We start from the raw sequence: 20,225 nt of genomic DNA, 5'->3' as shown, positions 1-20,225 counted from the left end.
CGAGCTCGGCTGTCCACCGCAAGGCATCCTACTGCCAGTCCCAGCCCCTATGCCTTGGGGTGCCTCCTGATGCTCTTCACTAAGTATCCCATGGTCCCGAAGCATTTCCTTTGAAAAAATTAAGTGTCTAAACTACAGGTGGTGCAGCTTGCTTAACAGCCGGGATAATCCGCTTACTAGCAGACACTGCTACTAGGCACAAAGTATTTCCTGGGCTAGATGCAGTTAAAAATTTGTAATTAGATACTCTCGTTGGATGCTGAGAAAGCATTCCATAGAGTCTCCTGGCACGCCATATATGATTCTCTTAAAAAGCTTGGGGTAGGGGTCTAGGGGACCCTTTTATAGCCAAAATCACGGCCCTGTATCGCAATACGTCACCTAGGCTGAAGATAAATGGAACTGTAGCACCCTGAGGGCTCGGTTGCTAAAGACGTATTGCACCTCACCCAGAGGTGTGATATCTCACTCTCAGGTAAGGATGGAGTGTGGATCAGGACCCGACACCTGCATGCATTACACCACATTGCCGTGGGGCAGGGCGACCAATATGCCCCTGAGATGGGCACGACAGTCCCTGTCCCTGGCTGGAGTGGGGGGAGGGAACACTGAGGAAGGGGAACCCTGTAGTGCAGGAGCAGGGAGGAAGCAGTTCCTGGGTGCATTGAGAAGGGAGTATAAAAGGTGGGCACCATCTTAGTTCAGTGCAGAGAAGTCTGAGCAGAAGTGGCAGGGAGCAGGGGCTCTGCATGAGCTCTGCTCCGGAGGCGGGCCTAGTAACAGAGGCCCAGGCCTGGAAGAGGGAGAAGGAAGGAAGAGGACCGGAGAAGGCTCCAGGAACGAGGAATGAAGGGATCCCAGGGGTGCGGACGGGCGAGTCGCCACCGCACGCCCGAATCCACCTGCGTGGAGGGGTCAGGCCAAAGGGGGAGACCGGTCCCCGAACTAGTGGAGGCAGGAAACGACCCTCAGCTAGAAACCGGAGGCTCTGACATTTTATGTGGCGCAGCCCCTCGCTACACCCGCTAGGAAGGCACCACATAGGGTCAGGGAAACTGGCGCCAAGTTTACCAAGAGGAGGCCCGAGGCAGCCGGACAGAAGTGTTGGTAAGAAAGGCCAGACAAAGGACACACAAAGGGGGTCCTGTGAAGTGCTCCAAAGTTATCTGGGAGTTGTCTGAGCCCCTCACCTGGTGAGCACAGTACGACGTGGGCAGCCGTTACCTGCAGACGTGGTCTGGATAATAAGAACTGTGAGTAAAGGCCCTGAACTGCATCACTGACTCCGTGTCGTTACTGCTGCTGCCCTGCACCATCACCCCCATCCTCCGCATACACTGCCCTGAGGCTATACTCCTCCCGTGGGGAGTTATGCTACGCTCTGCTGCACCCACAACACCAGCCTCAGTGGTCTGCCCTGTAGCGGCGGTTCACTCTGACCGCAATCCACGGGTGGCGTAGTCGGACATTTAAACATGAAAACCACATAAATAGTTCCGCCACTGGTTTGACCGCCCTGAGCCACGGAACTGGGTCGCCGCCACGAAGACTACAACCACCAGCATCCACCAAAAAGGGTCCCGCTCCGGGTGTCCCAAGGCCCAGGGGGTGCGTCAGAACATTTTCATCACCTTTCACAATCACCAATGGGACAAGGCAGTGATGTCCTCTGTCCCCTCTCTTATACATCCTAGTGACGGAGCACCTGCTCTCATCAATTCGCCATAACCCCAATATTAGGTGGATTGAGGTGGGAGGCACCGAGTACAAGTGCTCTCTATTTGCTGATGATGTCCTAGTATATATCACTCAATCACATATATCCATCCATGCTGTTATGGCTGAAATAGATCACTTTGTTACATGGTAAAATTTTAAAATCAATGCAGCGAAGTCTGAGGCCCTCGATGTCTCCCTCCCCAAATCCATATAGGATTCCATCCAGTCCAACTTTCCCTTTGCCTGGCCCTCACAGGGTATCAAATACTTAGGAATTCCTATTCATAGAGACCTCTCCCATCTATGTTATCTTAATTTTGGGCCCTTTATTGAACAACTCCATACAGACCACGGTTGGCAAGTTAGAACTGTAAGATTCACTACGTGAACCACTGGTGTTTTGTGGAAAAGCACATGTACACTGCGTTCCAAATTATTATACAAAAAGTGTTTAGGAGTGATAAGGGAAGAATTTGTTTGTTTGTCAGTTAAACTCATTGATGGTGATGTGTGTCAGGGCTCTTTATATCACTGTAAGCAATTGCAGACACCTGTGCTAATTAGTTTGGCAGGTGTGTCCAATGAAAGGCAAGACTACTTAAGAAGGCTCTCTCACATTATTAAGCAGCCTACATTTTCTGCCAAAATGGGAAAGAAAAAGGATGTGTCGGCTGCTGAGAAGCAACAAATTGTGGAGTGTTTAGGTCAAGGCATGACTACAATCAACATTGTGCGATGATCAGGATGAAGTGTCTTGGCAATCAAGAAGTATGTAGCTGATTCACAGTACACACGTGTGCGTGCTGATAAGGGCAAATTGAGGACTCTTTCCTACAGGCAATTATGTCAGGTTGAAAGAGCAGCGGCAAAAAAGCCTTGTCATAGCAGCAGACAAGTTTTTGAAGCTGCTTGTGCCTCCAACGTCCCCCGAACAACAAGATGCAGGGTCCTTCAGAGGTTTGCAGCTGTGCATGCGCCATCCTGTCGACCTCCTCTATCCACTTCACACAAGCAGAAACGGCTCCAGTGGGCCAAACATTACATGAAGACTGATTTCAAAACTGTTTTGTTCACGGATGAGTGCCGTGCAGCGCTCGATGGTCCAGATGGATGGAGTGGAGGATGGCTGGTTGATGGACACCCCACGCAAACATGGCTACAGCGCCAACAAGGAGGAGGTGGAGTAATGTTTTGGGCTGGAATCATGGGGAGAGAGATTGTCGGCCCCTTTAGAATCCCTGAAGGCGCTAAAGATGAACTCCATAATGTATGTGGATTTTCTCAAACAGCACTTCCTGCCATGGTTCAAGAAGAAGAACCGTGTATTTCACAGCAAGATCATTTTTCTGCATGATAATGCACCATCTCATGCTGCACATAAAACATCTGCATCTCTGGCTGATATGGGCATAAAAGGGGACAAACTTATGGTGTGACCCCCATGCTCCCCTGACCTCTACCCCATTCAGAACCTTTGGAGCATCATTAAAAGGAGTGTCTATGATGGCGGGAGGCAGTTCACATCTAAGCAACAGCTCTGGGAGGGTATTCTGTCCTCATGCAAAACAATTGAAGCAGAAACCATCCAAAACCTGACAAATTCAATGGACGAGAGAGTTCAGAAGCTCCTTTCGAACAAGGGGTCCTATGTGAAAATGTAACATCACCTAGAATAAAGTTTTGAGTTGAAAACTGTTTGATTTCAGTTTCTAACAACCTGCTAATGCTTATAATTTCAAAAATGACCATTTTTTTGGTCTTTATTAAAATGAAAAGGTTGATCGAAAAGTTTGGGGGATCTAAGAGTGTGGCAACCCAGTAGTCATGATTACTTCGAATTCTGACAATATGAGGGTCATGCTGCAGGTAGTGCAGCAAGAAGGCACTTATGTGCCTTGCGCATCTCGGAGCCCCAAAATTATTTTCCGGGCTAGATGCAGCTAAAAATTATTTTTAATTTTAAATCTGGTGAAGCTTTAGTATAGATTGCCTAATAGGATCAGTGCTGCACACTGCTACAAAGCCCAAATTATTTTCCAGTCAAGATACAGATAAACATGATTAGTAATTTGAAAGCTTAAAACGGTTGGTAGGGTGATTTTAACCAATCATCAAGCTTTTACTCTCCCCAGGATGACACAGGGGTAGAAAAGTCGTTTCGGATCCATGATTTGTTCATCTTTATGAACGTGAGTCTGTCTACATTATCAGTGGAGAGCCGCGTGCGCTTATCTGTCAGCACACCACCAGCAGCGCTGAACACACGTTCAGACAGAACGCTGGCTGCGGGGCATGACAAGATCTCCAAGGCGTAAGTGGCTAGCTCCGGCCATTTATCCAGATTGGAAGCCCAAAAAGAGCAAGGGTCCAGTGACACAGTCGTGGCTTCAATGTTTACTTGGAGATACTCCTGTACCATCGTCTCTAGGCGTTGACTATGTGTCAGACTTCTTGTCTCCTGTGGCCTTGCAAAGGATGGGCTAAAAAAGTGGTGAAATGATTCCGCAAAATTGATGTTACCAGCAGATACTGTGGTTCTGTCACGGTTTGAGTGCTGAACACTTGACGGTCCCACGGTTGGCAAGTTGGAACTGTGAGATTCACTACGTGCACCACTGGTATTTTGTGGAAAAGCACATGTAAGATTCTGCAACAGTCTCTGCTGATACTCCTGCATGCGTGCATCCCTTTCTATGGCAGGAATAATTTCTGCAAATTTACTTTTGTACCGGGGATCTAACAGTGTGGCAACCCAGTAGTCAGGATTATTTCTAATTCTCACAATTCGAGGGTCATGTTGCAGGTAGTGCAGCAAGAAGGCACTCATGTGTGTTGCGCATCCAGGAGCACCAAGTCCCTGTTGTGTTGGTGGCGAGGTAACAATCATGCTTCCTTCCTCTGTCCTCTCCCCCCAACCTCGCACAACAGAAATGTGATCAAGGTCTCCCTCATCTGATGAGTCTTCCATCAGTTCGTCCTCCACTTCTTCCTGGGCTCCTGCACCTTCCTCACTAGTTTGGCTGCTACCATGCGCCCTGGTAAAATCATCTCCCCCACCCTCACATGCCTGCCGCCTTGGTGCTGCCGACCGTCTGGACCTTGCAGATGTTAGCCCTTCCGCGTACAACTCCTCCTCCTCTACTTCCTCCACCTCCTCTTGTGCCACCACCTGACTCCGAATTCTGTTTAACATGTGCTCCAGCATGTAAATCACCGGAATAGTCATGCTGATAATGGCATCGTCAGCACTAAACATCTTCGTCGCCATTTCAAAACTGTGCAGAAGGGTGCATAGGTCCCTGATCTGAGACCACTCCTCCAGCGTGATTTGCCCCACCTCTGAATCTCGTTGGCCCAGGCTATACGTCAGAACGTATTGCACCAGGGCTTGTCGGTGCTGCCACAGTCGCTGCAACATGTGCAGAGTTGAATTCCACCGGGTAGGCACATCGCATTTTAGCCGGTGAAGTGGCAGGCCCAACGACTTCTGTAGAGATGTAAGTCGCTGAGCTGCGGGATGCGAACGGCGGAAGTGAGCACACAGTGACCGTGCCCTCTGCAGAAGGCCATCTAGTCTGGGATAGTGGGCTAAAAATTGCTGGACAACCAGGTTCAACACGTGAGCCATACAAGGCACGTGTGTGACATTGCCCCGGCGAAGGGCCGCACCCAGGTTTGCAGCATTGTCGCACACGGCCTTCCCTGGTTTCAGGTCCAGTGGAGACAACCATTCATGAAATTGGTTCTCCAGAGCTGACCACAACTCCTCAGCTGTGTGACTCACATTTCCCAGACATTTCAATGTAAAAACCGCCTGATGACGTTGAGCCCTACTGCCAGCATAGTAAGGAGGTGTGCAGGATCCCTTCTGCGCAGTTAGAAAGCTTGTGGCATGACCAGACAGGCTTTGGGTGCAGGTGGAAGACCGAGAGGAGGTTGAGGAGGCAGAAGCAGTGGTGGAACTTTGACATAAAGAGGATTGACGCACAACTCGTGGGGACGGCAAGACTTGGACAGCAGCCCCTTGTCCTGCTGTCACCATAGTTACCCAGTGCCCAGTCAGCGACATGTAACGCCCCTGTCCATGCCTACTCGTCCAAGTGTCTGTGGTGAAATGCACCCTGTCACACACAGAGTTTCTCAAAGAAGCGGTGATGTTGTGTGCGACATGCTGGTGGAGCGCAGGCACACCTTTCTTTGAGAAGTAGTGCCGACTGGGCATCTGGTACTGGGGCACTGCGACGGACATAAGGTCTCGAAAATCCTCTGTGTCCACCAGGCGGAAAGGCAGCATTTCTGTAGCCAAGAGCTTGCAGATGGTGAAATTCAACCTCTTAGCTTTCTCATGGCTAGGAGGAAATGGTCTTTTACTTGTCCACATCTGAGGGACCGAGGGCTGGCTATTGTGCTTAGACGGGGTTGATAAGGGTGTCCCCGGCAAACTGCCGGTCTGTGAGGAAGATGCAGGCGGACATGTTAGGTTGCCTTGATCCAAAGGTGGTGCTATCGATGTCGGACAGCGCTCAAGACCAGCTGGTGTTACCACCTCCAAAGAAAATGATGACCTGCCAATCACGCTGGCTGTTGCGGGTAAAGAGGTGGCAGGTCTGCGCCCCAAAACAGGTGTGACTGCTGTCCCCCCAGTCACAGAGGATGAAGAGGCCGCGGATGCACAAGATATGGCAGACGGTGGTTGGCCCGGCCGGCTAGACCGCATTGTAGCACACTGAGCTTCCCACTGCAACTTATGCTTCATGTCCATGTGCCGGTTCATGCATGAAGTACTCAAACTATGTATTTTTTGGCCTCTACTTAGCTTTTGCTGACAAATGTTACAGATAACACGAGTTGGGTCATCTTTATCGATCTGAAAAAATGCCCAGGCTATGCAAGGCTTAGCACCCATGCGACCTGAAGAGCCACCACGACTTGTGGTGAGAGGCAGAGTTGTGTTTGAGGATGCAGTTGTTGACGTGCTTCCAGTACTACGTCTCTGTCCAGGAAGGCGCAACCTGACCTCGTCGTCACTAGCATCTTCCTCCACCTCCTCTGCTGACCTCATCTCTTGGCTGACTGTGGGTTGACAGTAAGTGGGATCTCCGACCTCATCATCATCACCCTGTGCGTTATCACACCCGTCGTCCTCAGAGCCAACCTGTTCCTGCCCTGACAAAAAACTAAAGTTGTCGCTCCAATCAGGTATTTGAGTCTTATCATCGTCTTCCTCATTGTCTCCACCAACAGGAGTTACAGTTTGGGAATGAGGGTCTACATTATGGTCAGAACCTTCTGCGTCTGGTCCTGGATCCGACTCATAAAGATTCTGGGCATCAGTGCAGATCATTTCCTCGTCTGGATTCACAGAAGCGCTGGAGTCGACCTCTGATTCCCAGGCTATAGTATGAGTAAACAGCTCTGCAGACTCAACCATCTGTTCTACCTCATACTCAGACGGGCAGCTGGAGATTTGGGAGCTGTGAGGAAGCAAGTGCGATTTGGGTGACACCTTTGAGGACTGGAGTATTTGTGATGTTGAAGTTGATGTGGAGGAGAGCCCACTTAAAGGAGCACTTGATATCCGTTGAAGCACCTGCTGTTTTTGTGCCTCATCTGGAATTTGTAGCGATTGGCGTGGCCGTAAGAAAGGGATCTTATCACATTGTCCGCTAAAAGAAGTAGACATTTTAGTTTGGCTGGAAGATGGTCTTTGTTCTGCACCTACCCCACGGACACAACCTTTTTTCCCCTTCCCAACACGCCTATTCCCCTTTCCACCAGCAGCAGGCCTTTTTCCACTCATTTTGGTGGTTAACTAATTCACAACTCTGGAGTTGTTTGCACAAAAAAACAATGGATGGTAACCGAGCAGAGCTGAGTGGCCAAACTGTGGTATTAGGCCAAAACTATTGGCTGGGTTAGATGCAGAAAAAAATTATTTTTAATTTGCAACCTGATGGAGGTCAGTATAGATGGACTAATAGAACAAGTCCCACACGCTGTTAGAAGCCCAAATATTTTTTCAGAGATAAATGAAGAAAAAAATTATTTTTAATTTGCAACCTGATGGAGGTCAGTATAGATGGACTAATAGACCAAGTCCCACACACTGCTAGAAGCCCAAATATTTTTTCAGAGCTAGATGCAGAAAAAAATTATTTTTAATTTGCAACCTGATGGAGGTCAGTATAGATGGACTAATAGACCAAGTCCCACACACCGCTAGAAGCCCAAATATTTTTTCAGAGCTAGATGCAGAAAAAAATTATATTCAATTTGCAACCTGCTGGAGGTCAGTATAGAAGGACTAATAGAACAAGTCCCACACACTGCTAGAAGCCCAAATATTTTTTCAGAGCTAAATGAAGAAAAAAATTATTTTTAATTTGCAACCTGATGGAGGTCAGTATAGATGGACTAATAGACCAAGTCCCACACACCGCTAGAAGCCCAAATATTTTTTCAGAGCTAGATGCAGAAATTTTTTTTATTCAATTTGCAACCTGATGGAGGTCAGTATAGATGGACTAATAGACCAAGTCCCACACACTGCTAGAAGCCCAAATATTTTTTCAGAGCTAGATGTAGAAAAAAATTATTTTTAATTTGCAACCTGATGGAGGTCAGTATAGATGGACTAATAGACCAAGTCCCACACACTGCTAGAAGCCCAAATATTTTTTCAGAGCTAGATGCAGAAAAAAATTATTTTTAATTTGCAACCTGATGGAGGTCAGTATAGATGGACTAATAGAACAAGTCCCACACGCTGCTAGAAGCCCAAATATTTTTTCAGAGATAAATGAAGAAAAAAATTATTTTTAATTTGCAACCTGATGGAGGTCAGTATAGATGGACTAATAGACCAAGTCCCACACATTGCTAGAAGCCCAAATATTTTTTCAGAGCTAGATGCAGAAAAAAATTATTTTTAATTTGCAACCTGATGGAGGTCAGTATAGATGGACTCATAGACCAAGTCCCACACACCGCTAGAAGCCCAAATATTTTTTCAGAGCTAGATGCAGAAAAAAATTATATTCAATTTGCAACCTGCTGGAGGTCAGTATAGAAGGACTAATAGAACAAGTCCCACACACTGCTAGAAGCCCAAATATTTTTTCAGAGCTAAATGAAGAAAAAAATTATTTTTAATTTGCAACCTGATGGAGGTCAGTATAGATGGACTAATAGACCAAGTCCCACACACCGCTAGAAGCCCAAATATTTTTTCAGAGCTAGATGCAGAAATTTTTTTTATTCAATTTGCAACCTGATGGAGGTCAGTATAGATGGACTAATAGACCAAGTCCCACACACTGCTAGAAGCCCAAATATTTTTTCAGAGCTAGATGCAGAAAAAAATTATTTTTAATTTGCAACCTGATGGAGGTCAGTATAGATGGACTAATAGACCAAGTCCCACACACTGCTAGAAGCCCAAATATTTTTTCAGAGCTAGATGCAGAAAAAAATTATTTTTAATTTGCAACCTGATGGAGGTCAGTATAGATGGACTAATAGAACAAGTCCCACACGCTGCTAGAAGCCCAAATATTTTTTCAGAGATAAATGAAGAAAAAAATTATTTTTAATTTGCAACCTGATGGAGGTCAGTATAGATGGACTAATAGACCAAGTCCCACACACTGCTAGAAGCCCAAATATTTTTTCAGAGCTAGATGCAGAAAAAAATTATTTTTAATTTGCAACCTGATGGAGGTCAGTATAGATGGACTAATAGACCAAGTCCCACACACCGCTAGAAGCCCAAATATTTTTTCAGAGCTAGATGCAGAAAAAAATTATATTCAATTTGCAACCTGCTGGAGGTCAGTATAGAAGGACTAATAGAACAAGTCCCACACACTGCTAGAAGCCCAAATATTTTTTCAGAGCTAAATGAAGAAAAAAATTATTTTTAATTTGCAACCTGATGGAGGTCAGTATAGATGGACTAATAGACCAAGTCCCACACATTGCTAGAAGCCCAAATATTTTTTCAGAGCTAGATGCAGAAAAAAATTATATTCAGTTTGCAACCTGATGGAGGTCAGTATAGATGGACTAATAGAATGATGCTATGCCCAAAAGATTTTACTTCACTAGGTGCAGTAAAAAAATTGGTATTCTATACACAGGTGGTATATCTTGCAACACAGATAGGCTACTCCACTGACTAACACACTCTGCAATAGGCCAAAAAGGATTAGCTTTGCTAGATTCAGCCAAATGCTGTGAAAAAAACTTGCACAGCACTGGCACAGACCTGCCTGGCAAAAACTGATAGGAACTCATGTAACCTAGTCCTGAAAAGGACTGCAATTACAATCAGTCTTTACTCCCACAACCGATCTATTTAAGAGCACAGACCTGCCTGATAAAAGTCGTAGGAAATGCTGTAACCTAGTCCTTAAAAGGACTGCAATCACAACTATTCCCTACTCCCAAGCTATCTGTATATTTGTGCGAAAATTGGCTTGAAATTAACAAGGTATAGCGCACACAGCAACAGCGGTGCCGTCTAACACGCAGCTGCAGCAGTGAGAAAATGGTGGCGACGGGGAAAATGGCTTGGTCTTATAGGGCAAGGACATGTGACATACACTGCCAATCACACATGCCCTTGCTGGTGTGAAAAAAAGCACTTCGCTCCGTGTGTGCGCTGCTGATAGGCTGACAGATTGCACCTCCCCACTGCAAATGCGGGAAAGAGAAAAAAAAATGGAGATCTTCATTGTTCCTGCAGAGATCCATCCCCTGCCCCTCCCCCCGCCCCGCTGTACACTCAAACTGCGTATTAACATTAATTTTCATCATTACTGAGAAAAAATCCAGTTATGATTTTGGTGCACGAACAGTTATCGAACACAACCTCGAACAGCCGAATTTTTCTCAAATTGTTCGTGTTCGCCGACCGGCTCGAACACCGCCCAAAACAGCTCGAATTTGAGATTGGCGAACAGTTCGAGTAGAACAACGCTCATCTCTACTTATGAGTTTCAGCACAGCCTGTTGCCGCTTGGCGGAGGCAGTACTGCAATGCTTCCAGCTTGTAACTGATGTGGTGATATCTGAGATGGAGGCTGAACATCAGGTGGAGGAGGAGGGGGATGCGCAGGAGCTGTACACTGTGGGGGCAACTCTGACTGACATAGGGCCCGCAATCCTCGGTGTGGGGAGGATGTGTTCCGTCCCAAGGTCTGACTGGGTCCCGGCTTCCACTATGTTTACCCAGTGTGCCGTCAGAGAGATGTACCGTCCCTGGCCACAAGCACTTGTCCACGTGTCCGTTGTCAGGTGGACTCTCCCAGTAACTGCGTTGTTGAGGGCACGGCAGATGCTTTGGACATGTGCTTGTGTAGTGCGGGGATGGCACACCGGGCAAAATAGTGTCGGCTGGGGACCGAGTACCGAGGGACGGCCACCGCCATAAGATTGCGGAAGGATTCCGTCTCCACCAGCCTAAAAGGCAGCATTTCCAATGCAAGCAGTCGTGAAATGTGCGAATTTAGGACTGTGGCCTGTGGGGCGTTAGCTGCGAATTTCCGCTTTCGTTCAAACGTCTGGGATATGGACAATTGAACGCTGCGGTGGGACGTGGACGTGGACGTTGATGCTGTTTCTTGAGAAACTGCCATAACAAGTGAAGACTGAGAGGAGGGGGCATCTTTACATGCAGTATGGACAGGGGATTGCCTTGCACACACAACAGGGGGTTCTATTGCATGCACAACAGTGGAAGAAGCAGTAGTGACACCCGCTGACACTGGTCGTGGACCCTGGGTTTCGCCCCAGAAAGTCGGGTGCTTTGCTGCCATGTGCCTGATCATGCTGGTGGTGGTCAGGCTGGTAGTTTTGTCACCCCTGCTGATGCTGGCATGACAGGTGGAACATATGGCCTTTTTGGGGTTATCAGCAGAGCCTTTAAAAAAAATTCCAGACTCTGGAAGACCTACCGCTTGTACTGTCAACGTCCCTTGTGTTGGTGTTACGGGGAACGGTTGCCCGCCTTCTGTCTCCGGCCACCACACTGCTTCTTCCTGCCTGTTGGGGTACTCTGCCTCCCTCCCCCTGTGTGCTGCTGGCCTCACTCTGCATGTCGTCCTTCCACGTTGGGTCAGTTACTAGATCATCCACCACCTCCTCCTCTTCCACTTGAACACCACGATCCTCCTCCTCACTTCCTGGCAATTGTGTCTCGTCATCGTCCACCTCTTGTGACAGATTGCCAATGTCGACTTCCTGTGGCCGTGGCTGTTCAAATATTTGGGCATCGCAACATGGGATCTCCTCTTCCACCACTTCAAGCATATCAGGCGAGGGGCCCAAATATGGAAATGGACCAGTGAACAGCTCTTCAGAGTGTCCAAGTGTGGGATCACTTGCTTTCTGACGACACTCGGCATGGTGGGAGGAAGGAGCATCAGGGTGAGGAGGAGTATGCGGCCGAGACTCACGGCTGCTAAGAGTTCACCATGTGGAAGACAGACCGGAGGTGGTGGTGCCCAGGTAACTGGAAGTATTATCTGCTATCCAATTAATAACCTGTTCACACTGATCAGTTCTCAATACTGGTGTTGTTCTGTGATTCCCTAGTTATTCGGTCAAGAAGTGGGAGCGAGATGATGTGGCTGTTGGTTGTGGCACATTTTCACCTTGGCCACGGCCCCGTCCTCTGCACGAACCATCACCAGAACGTCCACTACCACGTCCCTTGCCACGCGCCTTGCCCATTGTAAATGAAGTAAAATAGCTTACACTTGCACTATCAATGGAAAAAGGGTAATAAAGAGTCGATTAGAACCGTGGAAGAGGAAAACCACAGTTATTGTTTACTGGGGTATACCACACTTTTTTAAATAGAGATATTTTCGGCTGAACAGTGAGCGACACACTCAAACTTCTTTTTTTTAGATACCAAAGGCCAAAAACTGGATAGTACAGCGATTTGACCCGTGGAACTGCGAAACCACACTGGGATGTCGGGCCTACACAAGACTATTTTCAACAGATATATTTTTGTGTCACAACAGTCAGGAGACACTACTGTTTTTCTTTATGGAAAAAACTACCAAAAGCTGAATAATAGAGATTTTTTACCGTGGGATGGCTAAACCACAGTTATTGTTTACTGGGGTATACCACACTTTTTTAAATAGAGATATTTGCGGCTGAACAGTGAGCAACACACTCAAACTGCTTTTTTTTTAGATACCAAAGGCCCAAAACTGGATAGTACAGCGATTTGACCAGTGGAACTGCGAAACGACACTGGGATGTCGGGCCTACACAAGACTATTTTCAACAGATATATTTTTGTGTCACAACAGTCAGGGGACACTACTGTTTTTCTTTACGGAAAAAACTACCAAAAGCTGAATAATAGAGATTTTTTACCGTGGGATGGCAAAACCACAGTTATTGTTTACTGGGGTATACCACACTTTTTTAAATAGAGATATTTGCGGCTGAACAGTGAGCAACACACTCAAACTGCTTTTTTTTTAGATACCAAAGGCCCAAAACTGGATAGTACAGCGATTTGACCAGTGGAACTGCGAAACCACACTGGGATGTCGGGCCTACACAAGACTATTTTCAACAGATATATTTTTGTGTCACAACAGTCAGGAGACACTACTGTTTTTTTTTACGGAAAAAACTACCAAAACCTGAATAATAGAGATTTTTTACCGTGGGATGGCAAAACCACAGTTATTGTTTACTGGGGTATACCACACTTTTTTAAATAGAGATATTTGCGGCTGAACAGTGAACGACACACTCAAACTGTTTTTTTTTTTAGATACAAATGGCCCAAAATGGATAATACAGAGGTTTGAACCGTGGAAGTGCAAAACAACACTTCTGTTTCTCTAGCCTACACCAGACTATTTTCAACAGTTATATTTGTGTCTGAAAAATCAGAGACACGCTTTTTTTTGGGGGTGGGACACCAAAAGGTTAATAAGACGGGTATTTGTACAGTGTGAAGGAGGGAAAAAAAGGAGGATTTAGATGAAAAAAAAATGATTTTTCCTGGCCCCCTACACCTGGTGCTAAGTCCAGCAATTTCAGCAACAGGAGTACACAGGACTGTAATGCAGCGTTTGCTGGTATAACCACAGTGTCTCCTATACAGCCTGCCTGCCTGGTATCTGGGATGGATTTTAGTCCTGAAAAGGACTGTTTGTTTGTTCTGGCAGCCTTTACAGACCCTACACTAACTATTTCGCAGTTTATATCTCTCCCTAAATCAGCAGCGCTGTCCCTACACTGTCTAATCCGGAGCGACTGTGTCCAAGATGGCGGCGCCCGGTTTTAAATACTCGAGGTGACGCTGTGCGGCCAGCCAATCACTGTAATGCCCACAACCAACATGGCTGCAGCATTACAGTGACTGGCTGGCAATCCCTGCATGTTCATTGGCTCTGTAAATAGCGCCAAACATGCAGGGCGGAGACTCGAGCTCCCGCCCGAGTAACCCGGAAATGCTCGGTGCTCGCCGAACATCCCGAGTAGCGTGATGCTCGGGCGAGTACCGAGCAGTGTCGAGCATGTTCGCTCAACACTACTCAGGACCCTAACACTACATCCACTACACCACATTTCCGGGGGACAGGGCGAGATTGCTCCTACGGAAGAGCACAGTCCCTGATCCCTGGCTGGAGTGTGGAGGAACCACTTAGAGAGGGGGAACTATGTAGTGGATGGGTGGAGGACGTATTAAAGTATGGAACCATCTTGGTTCAGAGAGTGGAGAGAGTTCAGTTCCAGTCAGTCAGACTGAGGTGCTGACAGGGGGCAGAGGCTCTGTACGAGTTCTGCTCCACAGGCAGGCCAAGCCAGGAGGCCTGAGCCTGAAAGGAGAGAAGAGAGGAAAGAGGGAGCAGGAAGGCTCCAGGACGAGGAGTGAAGGGACCCTAGGGGTACGGGCCGTGCAGCCACCACCCGCCCGTATGCCCGCCGCTGCCAGTAGGTAGGGGGGGTCAGGCCAAAGAAGGGGAACCGGGTCCCCCAGCCAGTGGAGACTACAGGGCTCAACTGGGAACCGGAGGCTGCAGCACTTCAAGTACAGCAGGCCGTCCACACCAGCCACTAGGAAAGTAGCCACATAGGGTCAGGGGACAGAACACACGTCACCCGCTAAGGCCCCAGGACACTGGACAGAGGTGCCGCTAGGTGTGAGGTACAAGGAGAGAGGCCAGAGAGGACACACAGAAGGGGGTCCTGCTAAATGCTCCAGAGCTACCTGAGAGTCGACTGAGCCCCTTACTCGGTAAACACAGGACGACGCAGGAAGTTATGAACCTGCAGTAATAACTTGGAGTGAAAGAACTGTGAGTAAAGACCCTGAGACTGCATTGCAAAGGCTCCGTGTTATCATTACTGATCCCGGCACTACCACCACCATCATCCGCCCACGCTGCCCTGAAGCTACACTCCACCTGTGGGGAGTCACATCACCTAGCTGCACATACCACCAGCTTCAGCGGACTGCCCCGCAGCGGCGGTTACCGATAACCACAATCCACAGGTGGCGTAGTCGGACATTAATATTTGTGCACATAGACTACTACCCTGGTTTGACCGCCCTGGGTCACGAACCGGGTCACCGCCACAGTGACTACTACCCCCAGCATCTACAAGGCCCAGCTCCGGGCACCCCCACGGCCCAGGGGGCGCATCACTAACCATCAGTATGGCATCCTATTTTTACGGATACATGGCAATTCTGTAAGAAGGGAAACTGTAAATGGTCCTCTAAAAGATTAATAGATTAATAACTGCTGAGTAAAAAAATCGTCCCACTTTTCTGGATGCGAATAGGAACAATTTTTTTTTATACTCATGTGACCTCAGCTTAAGGTGAAAGTCACTCTGGTAAGTGCTCCTCTCAAACTGAAGATACAGAAGATTTATTCTAATTGAGGGAGAGAATTAAGGAGACTTTAGGAGCAAGACAGACACAGTGGACACAATATATGGAGTAGGGGTGTGGGGATAGGTTCAGACACAGTATGAGAAGTTAGGGGGAGATTTGTGCGCACACACTATAAGGAGCAGAGTGAGGATTGGTGCACACACACTGAGGAAGTGATTCAGGTGATTGGTGCAGACACTATGAGGAGGAGGGTGGGGGATTGGTGTGGACACAATATGAGGAGTAAGGGGAGATTTGTGCGGAAACAGTATGAGGAACAAGGAGATTGAATTGTTGCAGACAGCTATGAGGAGTGGGGGATTAGTGCGGACACAGTATGAGGAGTAGGGAGGTTAGTGTGGACATAGTATGAGGGGTAGAGAGGATTAATGTGGACACAGTATTAGGAGCAGAGGGGAATATGCAGACACAGTATAAGAAGTGGTGGGCATTGATGTGGACACAGTACGTGGAGGGAGGGATTGGTGTAGAAACATTATGAGGAGTGGGTGGAATTGGTGTGAACATAGTATGAGGAGTGGGGCGATTGCTGTGGACACCGAATGAATAGCCGGAGGGGGATTGGTGTGGACACAGCATGAAGAGCGAGGGGGAAAAAGTGGCATGGACACAGTATGAGGGGCAAGGGGGGAAATTGGTGCAGACACAGTAGAAGATGGGTAAGTGGTGCAGACACAGTATGAGAAGTGGGGAGGATTGGTGCACAGAAAAGTTTGAGGAAGGGGTAGGGGTGATTGGTGAAAACACAGTATGGGGACCTGTGAGGAGACATAATGGTAGTATGGGGAGCAAGCGGGATCTGTGAGGATACAGTTTGAGGAGTGTGGAATATGTAAGGAAACAGTATGAGGAGCAGGGGAATGGGCGTGGAAACAGTATGGGTAGTGGGGATGTATGAAGAAACAGTATAGAGAGGGAGGGGGAAATCTGTGAAGAGACTAATGAGGGGAATAGTGTGAGGGGACAGTATGGGGGAGAAAAGTATTTGGGGCACAGAGTATAGACTGGGTAGTGTGGGGGGCAGTATAGACGCACGGTGAGTGCAGGAAGCCCCCTGTGCGAACGAATCTACACTAACGTGGAGGGATCAGGCCGCAGAGGGGACCGGCCCCTAACTAGTGGAGAACAATCAGGCTCAGCTAGATAGCCGGAGACTGCATTTTCAAGGTGCTGCAGCCAACAACCACAATTACATCGCCGAAAAGGTGGGCACATAGGGTCCAGGGGACTGCAAGTCGCCCGACAAGGCACGAGGCCACTGGCTTGGGACACTGATTGTGAGTAGTGTGGAGCCACCCCCGTAGTGTTCGAGTTCAGTTCGGTTCGTCGAACACCCGTATGTTCGCCGAACTGTTCGTCGAACTGTTCGTCGAACACCTTCGAACACCGTTAAAACCAATGGCAGGCAAACAAAAACACATAGAAACACATAGAAAACACTTCAAATGTGTCCAAAAGCTGACAAACTGCTCAGAAGACACAACTAACACATGGAAAAGTGACAAGTACATATAGTCATGCGAAAAGAAAAGAGGTGGAGGAGTAAAAGGAGGGGGAGACACAGATATAGGCTTGTCATGCCCTTCTAAAATCAAGAAAGGCTGGAGTAAAAATCTAAAATCAGCCTACCAACACCCAGACGTCGTGACAAGAAAATTAAAAAAAGAAATATCTTTAGGTAGAATGGCGGTTCCATTCAGAACACTTTTCTTACAAGAAGTAGTGGTATCCCCGTTGTGAGTTGTGCCAAAAACGGAACCCAATACATTCGGACTAATCCACCATTTGTCATATCCAAGGGGCAGGTCAGTAAACGACAACATCGACGCGGAACCAAGTACAGTAGTATATACTGTACATGCTTTGACAAAGCAATCAGGTGGATCAAGAAGTTGGGAAGGGTCACCCTAATTGCCAAAACAGACATTGATGCGGCGTTCCGATTACTTACTACCTGTGCCTCCGGATAGTGTCCACCTATTGGACTGCTTCTGGGAAGGAGCATACTACATAGATCGCTGTTTGCCCATGGGGTGGTCCAGATCCTGCTCACTATTTGAGGCGTTTAGTTGCTTCCTCGAATGGGTTGTAATGGACGTATCGAAGGGGGCACATATTATCCATTACCTCGACAACTTCTTATGCCTGGGCCCAAAAGATTCGCCACAGTGTGAATACACGTAGTAGTCCACCTGTGAGAAGGAGAGAGCTGGAGGGAGAGCGGACACCACAGAGCCGAGGGGTTAGATGGAGAACGGAAGAAGGAAAGTGGGCAAGGTAGGTAAGGGAGTATAGTGGAAGGCCGACCTGAGCTCCCCCACATTCCTGCTGGGCGGGGAACAGCCCTGGGAAGAAAAGCCGCTTGCGCATCCCTTTGAGGTTACGGGCGCGAGCGGGCAGAGGGACTACGCCGGAGTGCGAAGCTGACACGGCCAGTCCGTTCCTGCCCGTGCGACCACCGTGTTGCGGGGTTTGTGCCAGAGCCGCGGTGAACCCTGACGGCCAGCCCCCCTCTCCTAATACTGGTGCGTGTCCGCTGGTGGGTCGAGCCCCCCCGCGGTGGGGGGGGAGTAACATCTGCAGAAGAAAGACCATCTTCCAGCCAAACTAAGATGTCTACTTCTTTTCGTGGACAATGTGATACGATCCCTTTCTTACGGACATGCCCATCGCTACAAATTCCAGATGAAGCACAAAAACAGCAGGTGCTTCAACGGATATCAAGTGCTCCTTCAAGTGGGCTCTCCTCCACCTCAACTTCAACATCACAAATACTCCAGTCCTCAGAGGTGTCACCCCAATCGCACTTGCTTCCTCACAGCTCCCAAGTCTCCAGCTGCCCGTCTGAGTATGGGGTAACACAGATGGTTGAGTCTGTACAGCTATTTACTCATACTATAGCCTGGGAAACGGAGGTCTGCTCCAGAGCTTCTGTTAATCCATACGAGGAAATGATCTGCACTGATGCCCAGAATCTTTATGAGTCGGATCCAGGACCAGATGAAGAAGGTTCTGAGCATAATGTAGACCCTCGTTCCCAAACTGTAACTCCTGTTGGTGGAGACAATGATGAAGACGATGATGAGACTCAAATATCTGATTGGAGCGACATCTTGACTTTTCGGTCAGGGCAGGAAGAGGTTGGCTCTGAGGACAACGGGTGTGAGAACACACAGGGTGATGATGACGAGGTTGGAGATCCCACTTACTGTCAACCCACAGTCAGCCAGTCGATGAGGTCAGCAGAGGAGGTGGAGGAGGATGTGAATAGCCCAGGGGATGGGGATGACTCGGTACCCGGGCCTTTGCCTGGCCTTTGGGATGTCGCTGTGGTCAGCTCCCGGGCCCGTACCCTGGGGTCACTCTTTAAAAGGGTGGATAATTGTTAATTTTATAAGAGTTCGTGATGCCACCTGTGGTATCTGGTGAGAAGCACCAGCGCTGCAGCAGTCCACTGAGGCCGGTGATATGGTAGCTCGATGGTATAGCTCCCCACAGGTGGAGCTAGGCCTCAGGGCAGCGTATGCAGGGGGAATGCATCACAGGCGAGACCCAGCTGGGTCAGAGCAAGAACGGGAACGGACACGGTAGTCACTTCAGTACTTTTTACAGGTGGAAATTCAGGCGCATCCCAGATCACTGTAGGGTGAAGGGTGCATATCAGAATCTTCCCCAATGAGCGGGTGTATGGCCTCCTGTTTCTTGCCTCTGCATAGTAAGTTTCTGACCTGCCTGGAGCTAGGCCTAAAATTGTCTCTGTCATGCGCTGGCTGATCTTGTGGTAGGGCCTTGTCTTGGAGTTCACGCTCCCAGTATGCGGGGCCTAAGCGTCTCCTGGCTCTGTCACGTATCAGCACCTTAGCGATCCTGGGACTTGTAGTTCTCTAAGAAAGGTGTGCCTGCGCTCCACCAGCTTGTCGCACACAACATCACCACTTCTTTGAGAAACTGTGTGTGTGACAGGGTGCATTTCACCACAGACACTTGGACGAGTAGGCATGGACAGGGGTGTTACATGTTGCTGACTGGCCACTGGGTAACTATGGTGACAGCAGGACAAGGGGCTGCTGTCCAAGTCTTGCCGTCCCCACGAGTTGTGCGTCAATCCTCTTTATCTAGAAGTTCCTCCACTACTTCTGCCTCCTCAACCTCCTCTCAGTCCTCCACCTGCACCCAAAGCCTGTCTGGTAATGCCACCCGCTTTCTAACTGCACAGAAGGAATACTGCACGCCTCCTTACTATGCTGGCAGCAGGGCTCAACGGCATCAGGCGGTGTTTACTTTGAAATGTCTGGGAAATGTGAGTCACACAGCTGAGGAGTTGTGGTCAGCTCTGGAGACCCAGTTTCACGAATGGTTGTCTCCACTGGACCAGCAACCAGGGAAGGCCATTTGCGACAATGCTGCAAACCTGGGTGCGGCCCTTCACCGTGGCAATGTCACACACGTGCCTTGTATGGCTCACATGTTGAACCTGGTTGTCCAGCAATTTTTAGCCCACTATCCCGGACTAGATGGCCTTCTGCAGAGGGCACGGTCGCTGTGTGCTCACTTACGCCGT

The sequence above is a fragment of the Phyllobates terribilis genome, unplaced genomic scaffold, assembly GCF_046119375.1.
Source record: "Phyllobates terribilis strain yellow unplaced genomic scaffold, ASM4611937v1 Scaffold_11__3_contigs__length_659146591, whole genome shotgun sequence".
Taxonomy (NCBI): domain Eukaryota; kingdom Metazoa; phylum Chordata; class Amphibia; order Anura; family Dendrobatidae; genus Phyllobates; species Phyllobates terribilis.
Note: the sequence above shows the minus strand (reverse complement) of the source record.